The sequence below is a fragment of the Myodes glareolus genome, chromosome X, assembly GCF_982192425.1.
Source record: "Myodes glareolus chromosome X, mMyoGla1.1, whole genome shotgun sequence".
NCBI classification, from domain to species: domain Eukaryota; kingdom Metazoa; phylum Chordata; class Mammalia; order Rodentia; family Cricetidae; genus Myodes; species Myodes glareolus.
Window position 1 is genome coordinate 413,883 of NC_142053.1, and position 22,920 is coordinate 436,802.

At 35.5% G+C, this 22,920-nt stretch overlaps 1 protein-coding gene across 5 annotated transcripts in view; it reads left to right on the plus strand.

Moving 5' to 3' along the window:
• Tmlhe (trimethyllysine hydroxylase, epsilon) overlaps nucleotides 1–22,920 on the plus strand; it is a 107,737-nt gene that overhangs the window by 19,252 nt on the left and 65,565 nt on the right. For 2 of the 5 annotated variants that reach the window (XM_048427617.3, XM_085684777.2), the window contains one exon: nucleotides 3,682–3,884. The exons of the other annotated variants lie outside the window; for them this stretch is intronic. The gene's annotated coding sequence lies outside the window, so the exon portion shown is untranslated. The remainder of the gene's footprint in view (nucleotides 1–3,681; nucleotides 3,885–22,920) is intronic. 5 annotated transcript variants of the gene reach the window in all.

Sequence of the window (22,920 nt, forward strand, 5' to 3'; positions counted from 1 at the left end):
GATCTGAGCTCTGCTTTTGTCAGTTGTTATCATTAATTTCTGCTTTTTTAAACTTCATTATGTGTTATCCTATAATGCTTGCAGTTTGCTTTATCTCATGGTTCTTTTCTTTTTGGATTGTCATTTTTCTCCTCCATACCATGAAACTACCTTTCTATTCTGGCATTGTGTTTTATTTACTTTGAACAAGTATACAACCTACTGAGTCTAGTTAGTATTACTTATATGTACAATCATTTAGGACTGATCACTTGGGATTACTTATCAGGAGAAAACAAGATTGCAATACTAGAGAAAACTTATTCTCTTTCTCTCCCTTTTCCCCCTTCTCTCTTTCTCTCTTTACAGCCATTGATTGTACATAGTTTTGCATCTAGGGGGTGAGTGAAAATTTCCTCAGTCTATATTAGTATGTCAACTGCTGTTGTCTCATGCTGATCTTGTTTAGGTGACTGTATTCTGAGATTTCATGGGTATAGCTTCCCTATCATACATAGAAGACACTGTTTTGTAGCACATATCATGGTACTCTGGCTCTTACACTCTTTCCACCCCCTTCTCCTATGATATTCCCTGGCTCTTAGGTATAGGGGTTGTGTTGTGGACTTATTAATTGGGGTTGGACACCCCATAGTCATTTGTTCTCTATATTTTGGCAAGTTGTAGATCTTGGTAGTAATTTTTGTATGCTACAAAATAAACTTCTTTGATTGGGGGTGAGAACTAACTACACTTACTTTTAAGTATTTACAATACAGTTAGAGATTGTGATTTAGGAAAATGGCAGTGGTAGGTTCTCCTCTAGGGTCTGTGATCACTCCAGCCATGGATAATTGGCTAGCTTTACAGTACCAGGCATAATTTTCCTCTTATTGAGTAGTCTATTGGTTACCCTCAAAATATAGTTGCCATTATTGCACTAGTGGGGATGTCATGCCTGCTGGTCATTGTCCTGGTTTGCAAGCTTAACAGCTAGGTGGGACTATTGATTCCTTTTCTCCCTTGACAGCTTGCATAGCAACTTCTGATACAATGAGAATTTGTCCTCAGGGAGGAGGCTTCTATATCATTTCCAGTTCAATCCCTGCAAATTTTGTGTCTAAAGTATGCAGTGTCTTCAGCAATAGGATCTTACACTCTGGTAGGTGATCAAGGGTCTATGTTACTTTATTAGTCTCTTAGATCTGCTCTTACCAACAACTTGAAGAGAAGTTTCCTATGCCTGGCTTCTTTGTTTTATTGTTTTTTGTTTGTTTGTTTTACATAATAATGGTTGTTGGGGAGAGCATTATCATCCCATGTGGCATAATTCTATTTAAACTGTGTGCGTCTGTGTTTAAGTAAACTTTTAAAATGTTTTTATATGCTTTTTCAAACATCTTTAGTGTTATTTATCTCTCTTTCCTGCCTCTATTTCTGTATTACCCTTACTCCTTCACAATTAAAGCCCGTCCCTGTTTTCTCCTTTCCCTCTTCATAGAACCACTGTTCTATTATACCTCACACCTACAGCTCTTATCCCCTATTCCCACCATGGTCCTTTTCTACTTTTCTTGCTTCTTCTGTTACTTCAGGTTATATATCCAAATCTAAAGATTTAGAACAAGGATCCACAAATAAGAGAGAACATGTGACATTGCTCTTTCAGAGTGGGGGTTACCTCAGTATATTCTCCAGATCCCTTTATTTTCCTGAGGATTTCATGATTTCAGTTTTCTTTACAGCTGAATAGGTTTCCACTGTATATGTACCACATTTTCAGTATCTTTTCATCAGTTAAAGATCATTTATGTAGTTTCCATATCATAACTATTGTAAATAGAGTGATAATGAACATAGCTGCATAGGAGGAAATCAAGTTCTTAGGATATAAGGTTTTTGGTTTTATGAGGTCTTATTTTTCAATTATTGACTTTAATTCCTGAGAAAATACAGTTCTTTTAATAAAGTTATTTTCTATACCTTTATCTTATAAGGTACTGCCTATGTTTTCTTTTATCAGTTTTAGTGTTTGAGGTTTCACATTAAGGTCTCTGATCTATTTGGAGTTGATTCTGTGCAGGATGGTAGACATGGTTTTTATTTCATTATTCTACATATGAACATCCAATTTTCCCAATATCATTTGTTGAAAATGGTGTGTCTTTCCTCCAGTGTATATTTTTAGCATCTTTGCCATATCAGAGGATTCTAATTACATTCACTCATGTTTGAGTGTTCTATTATGTTCCATGGGTCTACATGTCTGGGTTTTTTTTTTGCCATTACAATGCTCTTTTTTCTTTATTACTTTAGCTCTGTATATAGCTTGAAATCTGTTATGGCAATCCCTCCAACATTGATCCTTTTGCTCAGGATTGCTTTGGCTATGCAGGGGCCTTTATTGCTTCCATAGGAATACTAGGAATTTTAAAATTCCTTTCATGTATTTTATTTTTCATTTTTGCTTTGTGGTTTAATTCCTCGACTTTATCTTCAAGTCTGTATATTCTATTTTCTACTTGATTGATTCCTGCAAATCATTTTTCTGAGTTTTCTACTTGGGTTATTGATGTTTTTCAACTTCATCTTCATTTCAGCTTGAATTTTCTTCAGCATTTCTGTCTGTTTATTGAATACAGTTTTAAAATCCTGATTTTTTTCATTTCCTGGTTTTCATTTAGTTCAGTGGTTCTCAACCTTTCTAATGCTGTGGCCCTTTAATATAATTATTCCGGTTTTGGTGACCCTCCAACCATAAAATTATTTCATTGCTACTTCATAACTGTTTGCTACTATTATGAATCATATTATAAATATCTGATATGCAGGATATCTGATATACAACCCCTAAAGGGGTTGCAAACCACAGGTTGAGGACCTGACCTAGGCAATTCTCATTGAGTCATATTTCTGCAGGACTGGTGAATATAAGGAGGAGACTACAATCTTGTTCTTTTATAGTATGTGTGTGCTTGATTACACACATGTTGATCTGGGTTCGTGGACTTCTTTCATTGATTATGGGTCTGATGTGAAATTCTAGACTGACTCTGTTGTATGGAAGTTTGGTTTGGTTTTGCCTTTGCCCAAGCTTGTATGGTTTAAAATCTGGTATGAAGAGTTAGTAGATTAGTCCTTTAGGCACTTGGTACTGATTGTTGATTGGTGCTGTGGGAATTAGTTCAGTGGTAATGAAGAAAACATGCAAATGTGACTCCCAGTTTGATATGCCTCAGCTAATGCACATGCTGTACTATCTAATATAGGCTTGGGAGTGTGAAGAAAGTTTGGGTGGGAATCTGGGACACTCACCAGACTGAGCTGGTACACAGTATGCATGACCAATGATAGGTCTGGGAATGGGGAAACAGCTCAGGAAAGGGATATGACAGTGCATTTTAAAATCCAAATCAGTTAATTTTTTGTGTGTGTTCTAACTTTGTACCTTAAACCTTACTGCTTGTGCATTGATGGGGAAGCATTTATTAGTGGCAAGAATAGAGGCTGATAGATGATCCTATTAGACTTCATATAGCTTGAAGGTATGTTTTTGGCCCATAGTGTTCTGGCAACCAGTGTTGAATTTAGTTCTTGTGGTGACCACCATAAAGTGCCTCTAAAATGTCTAACCAAAAGGAGTGTAGCTAGCCAAGTGCCCAACTACTGCATTCTTTAATTCATTATTATTTTCCTGCCAAGGCCACTGTTTCCATGGATGGCTCCCAAGTACTAAATGAGTAAGGCAAGAATACTAATGAAGACCATTCCATAGAGACCTGGATTCTTCTGATGACCATTTTTGGCTTGAAGATTCTCCAACAATTTTGCTGAAACTATACAACTGCATTGCAGTTTAAGACCTTGCTTACATCTCCTTCTTCAGGAATTAGTTCTGCATCATGGTATGATGACTATCCCAGTTTTTTAACTCTCTCTCTCTCTGCATATTCTTTCACATGCATTTCCTCCAATAACATTCTTGCATGTATATTTCTATCTTGGCATCTTTTGTTTTGTTTCATTTTGAGACCGTGTCTATATATACCTGGCTGTCCCAGAACTTGCCATTTAAACTAAGCTAACTTCAAACTCACAGAGTTCTGCCTGCCTCAACCTCCTGAGTACTGGAATTAAAGGTATACATTACAATGCCTGGCTTGACATCTTGTATTTTAGAAGATTTAAATCAAAATAGTTGTCCACATTATAATTGTGGAAGTTTTATATGTAAAATCTGTGTATCTCATATCTAGCTCTTCTCTAGTGATTATTTTCAAACAGGCTTGGTCTTGCTGGATCATCACTGCCCCCTTATCTCAACAAGAATTGCTGTTTATACTTTACTTACTTCCTTACTTCAATTAGAAATTTAATTATGAGAACTTGATGTAAATGAATTGTAGCCAGAGACTACTTGTTCATTTTCCAGCCGCCCAGATCCGAATAATCACACAGAAACTGTATTAATTGCAGTACTGTTTGGCCTATTAGCTCTGTCTTCTTATTAACTAACTCTTACATCTTAAATTAACCCATTCCTATTAATTTGTGTAGCACCATGAGGCTGTGGCCTACCTGTAATGTTCTGGCAGGCATCATTCTCATTTGGCAGCTACTTGGCATTCTCCTGAATCCACCTACCCTCTCTCTCTATCTCTGTTTGGATTTCACGCCTGATTTTGCTCTGCTAACCCATTGACCAAAACAGCTTTATCCAATAAAAGCAACATATATACAGAAGGGCATCCACCATCATCTCCCCTTTTCTGTCTAAATAAAAAGGAAGGTTTTTAACTTTAACATAGTAAAATTACATATCCAAAACAGTTATTAAACAAGAATTATAGTTACAATATTCAGTCCATTACATTTTGCAAATTAAGGAAAATACTCTTATCATCTATCCTATCTTTGTGAGTCTAAAGTTTCATATCTAATTTATCTTTTATCATAACTAAGGAAAACTATAACTATCTGTCTTCAATTCTTCAGAGGCCCCAGAAGGATACCTTTAATATATATATTTTAGTTTAGCTTAGCAGCCCCCAGAATCAAATATCTCTCTGCAACCAAAAATTCAAAGAAAACACCATAATATACATAATCCAGGCTCTTTGTGTATTTTCCATATTTATGTGGCTTTTTAAAAACTCTATTTCTTGTTTTTTATTTTTTAATTTTCAGTTTTTTGAAACTGTGTATCTTTGGCTGTCCTGGATCTTACTCTGTAGACCAGACTGTCTTTGAACTCATAGTGATCTGCCTGCCTCTGTCTCCCAAGTGCTGGATTAAAGGTGTGTACCACCACACCCTACTACCCTCTTTTCTTTTTTTTAGGACTTTCTCTATCCTTTTTCTTTTCTCTCTCAAACCTATATATATTTTTAAACACACTGTAAACCATTTAGAGGTTTTTAAAATGTAAATCTGTCTTTACTGTATATGTCTATCTTTTTCTGAGCACATGAGTCTTTAATTTGCTAAGTGATATGGCTAGGAATAAATCTTGAAGTAGATTGGTGCTGCCGGGAGCTGATATGTCTCACTGTCATGAAAAGTCCTGAATTTTTAAAACGTTTAAATGTTATATTCTGAAGGTCTCTGAAAGATTTGAAGAATAACTAAGTAACTGAAATATATCTCTATATATCTTGAAAACCTAACTAATATGACTACAATCTTGACTATTATAGATGACTATCTATTAACCTGTATTTCTTAATTATACATTGCATTTTTAAATGAACTACACCATCACAATACCTTAATCAAGAGCAGAAATATAGATATAACAAAATTGACCTCAAATTTGTATCAATAAACCAAGATCCATACCAATGCAAAGTATCCATCCTTATACTTTAAATGTAAAGAAACAATTATAAACAATATTTGGGAATATGGGTGTAGTTTTTTTTCCATACTGCTTCCTGCTGATTTGGTATACTGTTAATCAGGTCTTTTGTGGTATATCCTGTGTGCTAGGTTCATCTCAGTCAACAGTTGGGCAAAATAATTTTTTGAGGGTGTTCATGGCAGCCTTTCAGGGGGATGTTTTCTATCAAACCATATTTGTCTGGAAGTATTTCACATGTTCTCGCCTGTGGAAACAAAAGAAGAATCTCTTTTCCAAAGCAACTTATTTTTAGGCCTAAATTCTGAAGTCAAGATGTATAAATATACATGCTGGTTTAGCCTAGCAATCCATACAATGAAATGTCTCTCTGTACTTAGCTCCTTCACAGTCAAAAAAAATTCAAAGATAATACAATAATATATATAATCCAGACTTTCTGTGAATTTTCCATCTTTATGTGACTTATTTGTCTTTATTCCTTTTAATCCATGACTATCTGTACCCTGTCTCTTTAAAGACTTTACCCTTTTTTAAGCATTAATTTTATTTTATGATTCTCTATACTCCTTTTCTTCTATCTTCCAAGCCTAAGTACATTTATTCTCGTTTAGAATTCGTTTATGTCTGAATCTGTCCTATTGTGAATTTGTAATTCTTTACTGTCCAGGAGCACTTTTGCTTTGTGGTTTTAAAATGCTAAGTGCTTAAGAATCTAAACTGCAACATTACTTGGTCAAATAAGGTACCACCTGCTTGCTCCACCCAGTCCAGGATGGTGGAGCCGCTCACACCTCTGAGAGCCAAACACACCACCCCAGTTCCAGGCACACAACCATTCCATGTTGCCATTAAGAAAGCTGCAACAGTCTGCTCACAAGCCCCATTCAAATGGTCTGTCTTCTGAAAGAGCCAGAGGTTGCAATGGCAGTATAGCCCAGAAAGCCTACATTTCAAAACAACATGGCTTTTTTCCTCTGCTGCTGCTGCTGAGTCAGAAAAATCTCTCCTAAAGGAGCTGTGGCATGCTGCCAGCAAACAGCAAGAAGCTGTGTTAAACTCTGTATTTTTTCATCTAGAATTCCTTTTCAAGCCCTCTCAGGTTATATGTGGATTTAATTGTCTACATGGGCACCAATCTGTAAGCGGAGGCCTGCTTGTTCAACCTGACCACCCGGCTAGCTTAGCCCTGAAATAACCACAAGAAGCTGTATTAATTAAATCACTGCTTGGCCCATTATCTCCAGCTTCTTATTGGCTAACTCTTATATTAATTTAACCCATTTCTATTAATCTGTGTATCACCACGTGGCAGTGGCTTACTGGGTAAAATTTCCAGCATCTGCTTCTGGTGGCTCCATGGCGTCTCTCTCACTCTGCCCTTCCTCCTCCCAGCATACCATTTAGTTTTCCCTGTCTACCTAAGTTCTGTCCTATCAACAAGCCAAGACAGTTTCTTTATTCATTAACCAATGAAAGCTGCACATAGAAGAAGGACCTCCCACACCATGCCGTCTCTGGAACTGCTGGGTGGGAGCTGTGCTCACCACTTCAACTCTGGGAAGCACCATGTAGTACAGAAACCTTTTTATTTTTTGTCTGAGTAAAAGCTAAATCTGCCATGCAGCATGTTGTGTGGTCTGGAAATGTCTCTGTGTATGATAGGAGGAATCCACCATGTTCTCCTTTTTGTGCACACCTGGCAGACACCATCAGGCTGGTTGCCCAGGCAGGGAGTGCTGAGCTGCTGAGAGGCTCTCGGCTACTTTCCTCCTAACCCTGCACAGGCATACAAGCACCCAGATCCAATGTGCCCAGATCCAATGTGGGTGGTGGCCACATGGGTTAGCCCCAAATGTAGAGGCACCATTATGTAAATGGAGACTGCTTGTTCATTTCCTGGCCATCCAGACCAAATAATCACACAGCAGCTATATTAATTACAACACTGTTTGACCAATAAATCAGGCATATTTCTAGCTAACCCTTACATGTTGAATTAACCTATTTCTATGAATCTGTGTATCACCATGAGGGTGATGCCTACCAGTAAGGTTTTGGCAGACATCTTTCTCCTTCGGCAGCTACATGGCATCTCCTGACTTCACATACTCTCTCTATCTCTGTTTGGATTTCCCACCTGGCTTTACTCTGTGAAACCATTGACCTAAACAGCTTTATTAATTATCCAATAAAAGAAACACATATATAGAAGGACATCCCACATCAATGAACATTCCTTTAGTTCATATAACCCAATACATTACTTGGTAGTTATTACTAGATACTGGTAACTTTGAATAAAATGTCATCATCTTTGCTCTCCTTGGATTTTGTTTTCTTTCAAAAAAAAGCAATTAACCACAATAATTTGAACTAATAAATGTATAATTATGTTTTAATGAGTGCATTCTCAGAAAAAAGTAAAAGTGATCCTTGAAGAAATATTTATGGTATTGTAGATCCTCTTCTCCCTGTATCCACCAATTACCTTGATGGTTTCATTCAGTGACTTTTAATAATAATGAGCAACTCCAAAATTTGTATCTCTAGCTCAAATTTCTTTCTTGATCTCAAAATTCATATAACTAGCTGCCTCTCTGATATTTACACTTATAAATCAAGGATATATCTCAGATTTAACATCCCTATCAAATCCTCATCTTTTTCTGCAAAACTATATTTTCCTTATCTTGGTTAATAACAATTCCACTCTCTCAGTTTATAAGTCCAATCAACTTGGATCATTATTTCTCATTTTCCCCATTATATATCTAATTAATCAGCAAATCATATTGTCTGTACTTTCAAAAGTGTACAGATTTGGTTTCATTTTCACCATATCTGCTACTCCCACCCTAGTCTATAGTACTATTTTTTCTGCATTTCTGCTGCAACAGCAATATTTCATTAACCTACAAATAAATCTCTCTCCTTTCCTTGGCCATTTTATAACTTCTTAATACAGCAACCAAAACAGTCCACGTAAAATTCATCAACCTGTTAACGTATTTTCCTATAAAAATACAAACAAACAACAACAACCTAAAATGGTCTTTCTTTTCTGTCACAATAACAATTGTATTTATTTAAAATTTTATTTGTCCCACCCACCCCCCTTTCTGACTTCTCTATTCTTATTGAACTTCAGCCATATTGTCTTCTTTGCTACTCTTTGGTCCCAACAAATGATCAGAACTTAGAGCCTTTGCACTGGTTGGCATCTAAAACTTGCTTTAAAACTCAGATATCCTCATGATTAACTTCTCTTTTGATCCTCTTTTTCTCCTATTTGTCATCCTTCTAAGTGAGTTCTACCCTGACCAAGATAGTTAAAAATCCAACTCCAGTGTACATGGTTTCCTGTAGAAAATATTGGCCTTATACTTACAAGGTGGTCAAGGATGCTTTTGAAATCCTGATCCCCTTTATTACCTTCTAACTAATGGGTAAACAAGTGCTACCATACCCAGATGTGTCTTGCTCTTTTATTACCTTTTAATTACTATATAATTTATATATTCTACTTATTTTTATCTACTTTCTCTTTAGCGGGTATGTCCAACCCATGGGCCACATATGCCCTGGGATAGCTGGGAATACAGACCAAATACAAAATCATAAACTCACTTAAATGCTGGATGTTTTTTCTCACGTATAGATTCTAGCTTCAAATTATTTAGATTTCTGTGTTTTAAGTTGGAGTGTTTGTAGATATCAGGAAGTAAGAAAAGAGCCATGAGACAGAAGTAAAAAGGAGGCCTTAGGAGAATAGATAGTAAAACATGTGATATTAAAGCAGTAGAGTGAGATTACTGGGCATGAAAGGTTTAAATGCTATGGTAGTTAAAAGGACAAAATGGGATGGAAGGTTAACTGAAACTAAGGATGAATGAAAAAGTCATATCAAAAACTATATTTTATAAGCTGACTATAAAATATAATTTGTAGTCAAAGGCTGCTCATTTGTTCCCAAACACCCAGACCTGAAATTATCACACAGAAACTATATTATTTGCAATACTATTTTCCCAATAGTTTAAGCATATTTTTAGCTAGCTCTTATATTCTAAACTAACCCATATCTATTAATATGTGCATCAACAAAAGGTTGTGGCCTATGAGCAACATTTCGGCATGCTCTGCTAGGGGCATCTGTCTCCTGTGTTGGCTACATGGCTTCTCCCCGACTCTGCCTATGCTTTCTCTACATCTCTGGATTTTCTGTCTGACTTTACTCTGTTAAGACATTGGCCAAAAGCAGCTTTATTTATTAACCAATAAAAGCAACTCATAAGAAAGAAAGACTTCCCACACCAATAATTTCAAAACAAATTTGAACAGAGATACCTTGCATGAGTGGACAATGCTACTCCCAGAAACCATTGTTATTAATGAAAATTTCAGTGTCAGGTACAAAAACACTTCCTTGTGAGTTACTGGCCAAAACAATACAGGCTACTGTTGTCACTCTTGGTTACCCACTAGAACTAGATTTTAAGACAATATTGCTGAAGGAACTATATATTTAAATATATATTACAGGACATAAATAAATCAGTCTGTATACTCTTATCCTACTGGGTAGTTTTCATAGTGACAGAAGGTGTTATTCACACTGCTGAGGGAAATACTTAGCAGTTTTATCCAGATGTGGACACTGTATTTTACAATACTGACCTGTCAGATAAGAATTGTACACTGGTGCAATAATGATGATGGGGACAACTGACTGCTTTCTGAGTGGAGTCAAGACCTCCTCATCAGAAGGGAATACATGTCTGGTGCTGTAAAACTAGTTAAAATCCTATTTCTGAGAAAGTCACAAGCCCTAGGGAGAACCTACTACAAATGTTTTACTTAATAGGGCATGTTCTGAAACTTCCTTCTGAGTACTTATATTTATACCCATAGACAAGTGTTGCTCTCAGCCTGTTAGAGCAGCTTCTTTTGTTAGTGGGCAACAGTTAACGCAGAGACTCATAACTAATCAAAGTGCTAAAAATAATTGATTATTGAATATTCAACCCTAAACAAACATCTATATCTCTAAGCCCCAGAGAACTTCATGTAAGAGGAGGCAGAGAGATTGTAAGAGTCAAAGGATGGGGAAAAGTGCTATGAAACACTGTCTTCTGGATATGTTGCTACCATTGCAGTCATGAAAATATAGTAGCCATGGCTATCTGAATAAGGTATGTACTCAAAAAAGAAGAGACATGAAAGCAGGATAACTAGTTGAGATGAAGTAGGAATTCAGCAGGAGTGGACAAGGAATAAGAAAGAATGATATGGAATGAATTTCATAATATTATACTGTATACCTAGATGAAATTGTCAAAATTTTAAATGAAAAAATTATGAATTATTTTCATTTTTTTTAAACAATTGCATGAGTTTCAGGCATAAACTTTATAGATGACTAATAAGTAGGAATTTATATTTGTTTTATTCATTGATATATAACAAGTGTTGGATGGAAACAATGCTGGATACTAGTTATGTACCTAGTAAGTGTTAATATTAATAGACTAATTAATTTTTACATATTTATTTTAAAATTAAATGTAATTTCAATTATATATAAAATGCAAAATTGTACATAATTTAATGAAGTACTACATGATATTTAAATAAATACTTAAATTGTTTAATCAACCTAGTAAAGAATATTTTTTTCAAATAATTAGTTAATGAGACTGTTAGGAAAAATTTGTCAGTAAATTGATGTTTAATCTGAAACCTGGAGGATAAGTAGAAAGAATGAAGGAGAAAGATCAAGGTAGGTACAGTAAAAAAAGGTATATATATGATAGTCTTGAGCTGGATCCAACTTTGTAAACGCTTCAGTGCTATTGAAAATGGTTAAGCCAAACCTGTGTCTTCTCTCAAGGATCTAACTAAAAATGGCAAAAGAAAATTGAGGAAATTGTAGTTGAATAAATTGAAAAATCAGTATTAAGTATATGCACAAAAAGGGCAGTGAAGAAACTGAGTGGGCAGTTACTCTTCCTAAGAGAGCTGGGAATATGTTATAAATATGGTGACATTTAAGCTAGTTCTTAGGTAGGAGAATGATATGACATAAGTGTTTTAAGAAGATTAATCTGGCAATAATATAGAAAATGGATTGGAATGTGGAATGTGAATGGACTGGAGGCAGAGAAACCATCTAGTCTATGGCAGTAGTCCAGGTATGAGGTGATGAAGGTATCTATAGAAATGGAAAGAGAAGGGCAACTCTGAAAGACATTTGGAAGAAAAAATTGACAGGAGTTAAATGGTTTCTTGGCTTGATGCCTTTCAGAGATAATGGTTCTTCCTTAATAATAACCGTGAAAAGATCCCGATTGACCTATGCTGTAATTATCTACCCTGACTAGAATTTCTAGTTATGGCTATTTTCCAAAATTTTCTGTTATTGTGATTGATACTTATTGGACCTTAATTTACATTAAGATAATGTTAATCTCCCAAGGTTAAGAAGTTCTCAAAAGTAATTTTGAATATGGAATAGCAAATTATTTTATTAAAGCAAAAAAGAAATTTATAGGATTGTGTTGAAAGTTTATAATAATCTCATAGTTCCATGTTTGTGTAGATTTGTGTGTGTGCAGAAACAAAAGGATATAAAATAAGGATAAATATAAGTGACATGTACCAAAATGACTGGCACTTGAAAGAATAAAATTCCAAGTTAACTTCATGATTACAGAAATAATATTTTAAAACAGCAAGAAATGCTCTATGATCTTAGAAAAATCATGGTGTATTAATATGGGTAACTTAACTCATATGATGCTTTTAAACTACTCTCATTGATCAAAGAAATTAAGTAACAATGCTATATAACTAGATTTCTGTAAATGTATTACCACATTTAACAAAGAAAAGGTAGGAATCTTCAGTCTATTAACCAAGTGAGCTGAATATCACTTAAGTTAAATTTTAGAACAGATTTTCAATTAAAAATTGCAAGGGTATCAATTTAAATCTCATTTTTATTTGTGACAAGTTTACTACAGATTGTTTATGGCAATATGGCATAATACATATGTATATTTATATGTATATATAATGAATAAGTAAATATAATTTTATTAACATTTCTTTTGTGATAATCCTCTAGGAAACAGAATATAGGTTATATAATTAATATAATGTGTGTTAATAAATAATATTCAGATCATGCTAATTAATAGCCTATAAGCAAAACAAGAATTTGTTGATGATCTGTTAGAATCCTTACCTTGGCTTGACCAGTCAGTATTTTTATCGCTTTTTAAGGTAAAGATTTAGAGCAAACAGCCTATCAATAATAAAGAGTCCATTAAACTGGAAGAGTAATTCAGTCCAGTTCCTGTAATTCGAATTGTAATTGGTCTTAATAATAAAATCTCAGAGTCAAATATTAGAGGGTGAAAGCTGAAAGATCAGAGAAGCAGAGCAGCCAGCCACTAGTTCTTACCTCTACAAAATCCTCAGACTGAATGGGGTATCCTGTCTCTTTTGAGTCCTCAGACTGAATGCATGGGTGAGAAATCCTGTCTCTATAGATCCTCTAACTAAATGCAATGAGTTCCTGTCCCCTCTCGCCTTATATTGCTCTCTGCCCAGCCATAACCCTTCCTGTCTTCACTTCCCTAATGTTGAGAGTAAGGCATGTGACTCCCAAGTACTGGGATTAAAGGTTTGTACCCCCACCACATGGCTCTGTTTCTCTTTGAGACTGGATCGATCTAGTGTAGCCCAGGGTGGCCATGAACTCACAGAGATTGGTCTGCCTCTGCCTCCCAAGTGCTGGGATTAAAGGTATATGCCACCACTGCCTGGCCTCTATGGCTAACTAGTGGCTCATTTCACACTTTTATCCTCAGGCAAGCTATATTTGTTAGAGCACAAATAAAATATCATCAGAAATTCCTATAAACTTATTAATTACTAGAAACAATGTTAGGTGTTTGAGTACAGAAACGAATGAGGGGCTGAGAAAATGGATCAATAAATAAGGTGCTTGCTATACAAGCATAAGAACCTGAATTCAATCCCCAGCACCCATATTAAAGGTTACGCGTAGTGATACATGACTAACCCCAGTGCTGAGGAGACAGAAACAGGAGGATTTACAAGGGCTCACTGGCCAGCCAGTCTAGACAATCAGTGTGGTCCAGATTAGTGAGTGGGAGACCTTGTCTCAAAAAATAAAGTGGAGAGTGATTGAGGAAGACACCCAAGCATCCACACGGGCTTTGATTGTAAAATAAACAAGGGTTGGGGTACTTGGGAGAGGTTACGGGGCGAAGAGCAGAAAGGAAATGTTATAATTGTAATTGCAAAAAAAAATATTTTTAAAAGAAAGGCTATAATGTATCTTGGAGTAGGTAAATAGACATAATGAGATAATTAGAAAAATGTGAGTCTTAATGGTAGCCCTGGGCTACATAGTAGATGATAATATAAAATATAAGAACATTGAGTCTTATTCTAAAGGGCTTAATGATCCCTTTAAAGGGATCTATTTTATTTTAGTTTATACTTCCTACATGCATCTGTTCAAATATATCTAGTTTAGTTTAGTTTACACTTTCTACATACACTATACAAAATAAGAAGAAAAGAGTGAGTAATAGATCAGTTTCATCCCTTTTGAGTGAGAAATCATGATGACCCTGGGCTAGTATTATGACAAGTAGTGATATAATTAGGGTTCAGATTCATATAATGGGTAAAAGTTCTCATGACTGGATAATTGACTTTGAAGAAGAAATTTTAAAAAAGAATGTGACAGGTTTGAGACATTGATCTCTGGCATGTACAGTTGATTGAATTGAATTGTAATTTACATGAGGAAGAATTCTATGGTGATGCCAGTTTATATGTAGGGGAGATCATTAAAAGTTATTTCATGGGTATATGAATATTTATTTTATTTACTGATGTAGTTCCAGTACCTTTATGTTCCTAGCACCCAACATGTCTAAAGTTTTGATATCTTTAAAATAAATGTCCTGAATTGACAGGAGAGAAAATGGTACAGAAACAATTACTTAAAGAGGTAAGTGGCTACATTATCAAGATATTGTCAAGGATCCAAGGATACTGGATTACACATTATATTAACATTTAAGTACAGTGCATCATTTCATATGCAAAGGAAACATGTACCTCCCTCATGTTCTGAATTTTATTTAACGTCTTTTATTAATTGCTTCTGGCCTTAATTTCCTTGGTTCTGATGAATTCCTAATGTGAATTCTTGCACCAAATAGACTAGAACATGGTGGATGAAGGCTCCATGCAGGCACCAGCTCAGCTTCTCAACATTCAATGAGCTGTGTCATTGTCCTCAGTACTAGGGCCCTGCTGTCAGTTCTTGGAGAGTGATGCTCTATCCTAGCATAAGCCTGGGTTGTTTAGATATCTTTATGGGACCCTCTCAGCCAACAGCTCAATTAAATGCAACCTAGTCCAACCACTAGAAGCTTGCCTGTCCATAAAAATGGCCAGTTCAGACCCCGTATCCTCCATTACTAGGAATCCTCACTGGGATCAACCTCAAAGATTACTAACATCGTATCTGATAGAACTCTAACATCCAAAATGTATATAGAACTGAAGAAACTAGATAATAAAAACCCAAATAATCCAATTTAAAAAATGGGTATATATCTAAACATAGAATTCTCAATTGAGAAATCTCAAATATATGAGAAACACTTAAATTTTCAATACCCATAGCCATCAGTGAAATGCAAATTAATACTACTCTGAGATTGCATCATAACACCTGTTAGAATAGCTAGGATCAATAAGTTACACAAGTGACAGCTCATACTGGTGAAGATGTGGAGTAAAGGGAAAACTCCAATGCTGATGGGAGTAAATAGTTATATAGCCACTTTGGAAATCAATATGACAGTTCCTTAGAAAACTGGGACTTAATCTACCTCAAGATCCAGCTATACCACTCTTGGGCATATACCCAAAGCATGCTCAATCATGCCACTAGGACACTTGGTCAACTATGTTCATTGCAGCTTTATTCATAATAGCCAGAAATGAAAAGCAATCTAGAGGTTTATCTCTCTTTCTTGTAGCCAACTATTCCATCCTATTTTGAAAGTGAAATCTAATTATGCAAGTGAGATCTTATATTTATAGTCCCCTTTCACATTTCAGGGGTAGCTATTAAACAACAGTAAGGGTGGAAGTCATCTTTGAATTCTACCAGTCACAAATATAAAATCATAAATTAAAAAATATTCTATACTACAAAGCAGAATAAATGTAAAGAAAACTTAATCTGATTGTATTTTAATAAAATTTCTGGAAAATATAAAAAAGCAATTGGAGTCCCAGAACCATGCACCAAACTTACTGGGTTTCCCAAGACCTCATATGCTTCCCTCAAGTCCTCAGAGTAAACATCATGTGTTTCAGAAAGAGACTAGTAAGAGGGGATTGGTTAGAGTGGGAGAGAGAATAGAAAGGATAAGGGGAATAATAATCAAATGCATTATATGCATGTATAAACTTGTCAAAGAACAAACTTATGAAGATAATAGAACAACACCTCTCAGCATATTAAAGTAAATGCAAACCTATGAGTCTATGCCTGATGATCTTTATGTAAAGGTTTTAAATGTGTATGCAAAATATATGTTTTTAGATAGTCCTTAATCTGTGGAACCTATAACAAAAAACTGAATAAAATATTAAAGATCCTCAGGCAAAAAACAAAATGATCCTAAATGAAAACTTAGATATGTAATGGAATGAAATACAATTAAGAAATTACACATCTGTATAGACATGAATGCTTAATAACTGTGTAAAATGTTAATATCATATGAGATATATGTATATGTATTTAAAGGAGAAAGATAACATGAAGTTGGGTGGGGAAAATGTTTGATAGCATATAGAAGGAGTTAGAGGAGCTGAAAGAATATGATCAAAATACATTGTATAAAACATTTAAATGAAAAATGCTAATAGCATTTGAGGAGAGGAGGGTAAGTAGAATTAGTATACATTTTCTAATTTTCATTATATTTAATTTTATTAGTACATATAAATGTTGCATGTTAATGGATTCACTGTAGTATTTCCATATATGCATACAGTTTGAAACGATGAAATCCATCCTTCCCTATCTATCTTCCCACACATATATACCCTTTCAGACCTTAATTAATCACTACTCAGTATTTAGATCAACTATGTTTGGCCTCCACATATGAGAGAGGATGTGTGTCTAGTTTTACCCAGTTTACTCCAAATGACAAAATTTCATCCTTATCTTTGGCTGAAAATATTTGTCTGGCATATTTTGTCTAACATAATTATCTTCAAATTATCTTCATTTATATCCATAGTCCCACAAGCAATATGATATATAGCTGTGTGGATTTACTTCTGATCATTCTATTCTATTCCATTACCCTGTCTGCCTGTTTTTCCTGTCAGTGCCATGCTGGTTTTGTTACTATGGCTCCATGGTATATACATCCTTGGATGTACATGGTATGTAATCTTCTTAATATGCTTTTTAATTCAGTTTGTATTTTATTAAAAAGTTTTCATTTATACTCATTAAGAAAATTGGTTTCCTGTTTTCATTTTTTGTTGTATCTTTATTTGATTTTTATATCATGTTAATATTGACTTTATGGAATTGATGTGCTAGCATTCCTTTCCTCTGTCTTATGGAAAATTTGAGAAATATTGGTCTTAGCTCTTCTTTAAAGGTTTGGTAGAATATAGTGATAAATGTATTTGTTCCTAGGTTTGTTGTTCCAATCTCACTTCTTGTTATGGGTCTGTTTAATGTTTTATATCTTCTTGATTTAATTTTGGTACTTCATATGTATCTTGTAATTTATCAGTTTCTTCTAGATTTTCCAGTTTTTAATGCAAGTTCTCAAAATATGATACTCTGATTTATACAGTAGATTGGAATCTACTGTAGTGTTTTATTTTTATCTCTAATTTTCTTATCGTGTCTTCTCTCTTTCTTAGATTCACATCCTAGTGTTTTCTGTTACTATGACAAAACACTGTGATTAAAATTAAGCTGGGAAGAAAGGGTTTATTTGGTTTATACTCTCCAGTCACAATCGTGTTCTATTGTTTAAGGAACTCAGCACAAGGATTCAAGCAGGGGCAGAGTCAGAAACCTTGTAGGAAAGCTGCTTACTAACTTTCTCCCTCTGGCTTGCTTGTGTAGTCTAGGCCCAACTACTTATGGATAGCACCAATCACAGTAGGCTGGACCCTCCAATATCAATCATTAATCAAAAAATACCCCCACAAACATATCAACAGGTCAATCTGATGAAGGTAATTTCTTAATTCAGTTCTCATCTTCCAAGATGACTCTAGTTTGTATCAAGTTAATAAAATCCTGTACAGTTGATACCTTGTCAGCTTGCTGTTCAACCTTCAACCATAACTTTTCTTTTCTTCTTTGTCCCCAAGATCTCATGTTACTATCATAATCTAAGACACAGTCCAACTATAAAAATCAAAAAGTCTCTAAAAATTACACTTTAAAAGCCAAGTTCTCTTTTAAAAGTAAGTCTATTTCTTACAGGCTCATCATCTGTCATCTGAGACTTTGTCACAATCTTCTAGGCTCCAAAGGGTTCAAACAAGCTTAACTTCTCTGACTCTGTAATCCACAGAACACACAGCTTGTCTGGTAGGCCCAGTCTGGCTCCACTCCACACTTACTTTTGTCTTTGGTGGTCATCATGGTCATTACATCTCCAATATCCTGGTGTCTGCACTGCAACTAAATATGCACCTTCCTCAATGACCTCTTGGTCTTTCTGAAGGGACCATAACTCTGTCACATGGTTCCAAACTTTAGCTTCTCTCAATGACCACTTCAATACTTGTGTGTCTATTACAGCTAAGGCTGAACCTTCACCAGTGGCCCCTCCTGCCCCTTAAATGTCAGAGACCAACTTCAACAAGCATACCATTTACCAGGGTAGGGGCATATGGATTAGAAAAGTTAGTAAAAGGTATGAAGATGCAAGTTAGAATAAAACAGAAAACAAGCTAGTACTGGGAGGGAGTTCTAGTAAATACTGAAATTACCTGCATTTAATTATTCATACACTTTTGTAACCCAATACCACAGGGGGAAGAAGACAAAAGACTGCTTTAACATGATACAAAGGACAACTCAAACAGCCACTTACATCAGTACTTGGAGCCATCAAGCCATTTGTTGGAGCAGGGCTTCTAGTTAGTTCCCAGCTGCTTAGCCCCAAAATAATCACACAGAAACTGTGTTGATTAAATCACTGCTTAGCCCATTATCTCTAGCTTCTTATTGTCTAACTCTTACATATTGATTTAACTCATTTCTATTAATCAATGTATTGCCAAATGACAGTGGCTTGCCAGCTAAAGTTCCCAGCATCTGTCTCTCCAAGCTCCATCGCTTCTCTCTAACTTTGCCTTCCTCCTCCCATACTATAGGCCAAGTCAGTTTCTTTATTCATTAACCAATAAAAGCAACACATAGACAGAAGGACCTCCCACACCATTTTTCCTGTTCTGTTTAAACAAAAAGGAAGGCTTTAACTTTAACATAGTAAATTTACATATAACAAAACAGGTATCAAGCAAGAATTACAGTTACAATATTTATATCTACTTTATCTTTTATTATAACTAAGGAAAGCTATATCTATGTATTAACTCCATCAAAGACTCCAGAAGGATGTAATATTATCTAAGTTAACAGGAAGTACATTGTAAGCAACTTCCAAAACTCTAGAATTGACAGAGACATCTTGCTGCCTGGACAGTCACCCAAAGTTCTTTTGTAACATTGTGACATCCATCTTCAGCCTACAGGCCCATAGTATCCAGCAGACTTTTTTATGAAGCAGTAAATTTCAAAGACAGTTTTGCCTATATTGACAGTTTGTCAGTCACTTTTTTGTGTATCCTGAATGTATCTGGCAGACTCTTTCATGAAGCAGGAACCCAGAAGGATCATCTCACCTTTAGGCAAGTTCAGCAGTCATTTCTCTGTGGGTCCTGCATGTCCAGTTTATCAAGCAGTCCAGGCAAGAGCAAATGGTCAACCAACTCTATAAGGAGCCTCTTTAATACCCATCTTCCTCTTAAAGTAATTGTTGCAGCCAGGAGCAGATGTGTCTCATTGCCATGAAAAGTCTTAAGTTTTTAAACATTTGAAATGTCATATTCTGAAGGTCTCTGAAAGATTTGAAGAATAACTGAAATATATCTCTATATATCTAGAAAACCTAACTAACATGGCTACAAGCTTGACTATTATAGATGACAATCTATTACCCTATATTTCTCAATTATACATTACATTTTTAAATGAACTACACAATCACAATACCTTAATCAAGAACAGAAATATACATATGCATATAACAAAATTGACATTAAGTTCCTTAAATTTGTATCAATAAGCCAAAATCCATAACAATGCAAATCTCTATAGCATATCCCTCTTTAAATGCAAACAAATATTTTTAAACAAAAAGCATTCTGTTGTTTAGGCAGTGAACCCACCTTAGACCAAGTATCCTGAAGACAGCCACTCCAACGGTTAAACCTCCTATTTCAAAAGAAGAAGCAAAAGTATGCTTGAATATCCTGTATGGGCTATCTTAATGTCAAAAAGACCAAGTAACCACCCCCTAGGTCAGGATGTATAGTCACACTTGTTGTCAACAACCTAGAATAAACTAAAACAGTCTGATCTTCAGACATGGTGGAAATAGGCTCACATTCTTATGCTTCCATGCTTAAAGTGCCAAGACTCAGCTGTTTTCCATGACCCCCTCATTCCTGAAGCTTTCATGCCACTAAAATCTGTACCACTTGGGAAACTTACAAAATATTTGCCAAGTTCTGCCATTTTGATATACTTCCTTGCCCCTCCTTCCCCACCCCACCCCTACTGTACTACAGCTTTGGTGTAAAGACCCTGAAAAAACACCTTTCCAGAAGATTTTGCCTCTGTGATACTGATCTGTTATTAATCACATCTCATTTTTTTCTGCTCCAGATGATCGGTATCCATTGTCACAGTAAAGCAAAGGTTTCACTTTCACAGCTGTTAATTCAAATATACCACATAAACACCCACAAGGAGTCTTTAAGGGACTCTTACACTTGTTGTGATGAGGCGAGGAGGCCTGCTTTTCATCTCGCCCGGCTCCCACAATAATTACACGGAAACTGTATTCTTTTAAACACTGCCTGGCCCATTATCTCCAGCCTCTTATTGGCTAGCTCTTACAGCTTGCTTTAACCCATATTTAGTAATCTGTGTAGCACCACAAGGTCATGGCTTACCGGGAAAGATTCAGCATGTCTGACCTGGCAGCTGGCTGCATGGCATCTGTCTCATTGCCTTCTTCCCAGCATTCTGTTCTGTCTACTCCACCCACCTATGTTCTGACCTATCAGCCAAGCAGTTTTTTTATTAATTAACCAATGAAAGCAACAGAAATACAGAAGACCCACCTACACCATTTCCCCTTTTTCTGTTTAAACAAAAGAAAGGCTTTTATCTTAACATAGTAAAATTGCATATAGCAAAACAGTTATAAAGCAAGAATTACAGTTATAATATTTATATCTATTTTATCATTTATCATTACTAAGGAAAATTATAACTATCTATCCATTCTTCAACTCTATCAAAGACTCCAGAAGGATATAGTATTATCTAAGTAAACAAGAAGTAAGCAACTTCTAAAACTCTAGAAATGACAGAGACATCTCGCTATCTGGACAGTCACACAAAGTTCCTCTATACCATCGGGGCATCCATCTTCAGCCTTCAGGCCCATAGTATCCAGCAGACATTTCCATAAAGCAGGAAATTTTAAAGGCAGTTCAGTCACTATCTGCTGTGTCCTGTATAATGTCTCGCAGACTCTTTCACGAATCAGGAACCCGGAAAGACCATCTCACCTTTAGGCAAGTTCAGCAGTCCTCTTTCTGTGGTTTTTTTCTGTCCAGTTTATGCATCAGTCCAGGCAAGAAAAGTTTCTTGCCCAAATGGCTAACAAACTCCATAAGGAGTCTCTTCAATGCCCATCTTCCTCTTGAAGTAGATTGGTGCTGCCAGGAGCAGACGTGTCTCATTTTCATGAAAAACCCTAAGTTATTAAAACATTTAAAATGCCATATTCTGTAATCTTTGAAAGATATGAAGAATGCCTAACTGAAATATATTTCTATATATCTATATATCTACATATCTAGAAAATCTAATTAATAGCTTGACTATTATCAATGATTATCCATTAACAACCTATATTTTTAATTATACATTATATTTTTAAATGAACTACACAATCATAATACCTTAATCAAGATCAGAAATACATATACATATGACAAAATTGACCTTAAAATCCATGCCAATGCAAATTATTCATATCTCTATCGTACACTTCTCTGTGAAACTTTGTAAGTCAGGCCACCATCTTCTGTATTTTTCTCAACATTATCTTCTAAGTTCCCATAACAGCCCATTAAGCTCTAATCACTCCATAGATTTTCAAGCCAAAACCTCCAAACTCCTTCATTTTCCTTCCACTAAACTTTCCAGGCCTTAAAAGCCACATGATCAAATCTATCACAACCCCCAAGTTGCTGGTACCAACTTCTTTAATAGTTACTTTTCTGTTACTATGACTAAGCACCATGACCAAAAGCAATTTATGAAAGAGATTATGTTGGCTTACAGTTTCAGAGAGATAAGAATATATCAAGTCAACGGAGTGGTGTGGCAGTAAGCAGCAGGCATGGTAGAAGGAGCAGGAAGCTGAGAGATCACTTTAATTGCAAACATGAAACAGAAAGTGAACTGGAAGTGAGGTGAGACTATAAATTCTCGAATCCCTCTACTAGTGACTATATCCTCCAATACAGCTCTACCACCTAAACATACCTAAATAAAACTACCAGTGAAGGACCAAGTGCTCCCACATATGAGCCAATAAGAGACATTATCACTCAAACCACCATAGCTTGACTAAGGTCTTATGAAACAAGAGTCACAGACA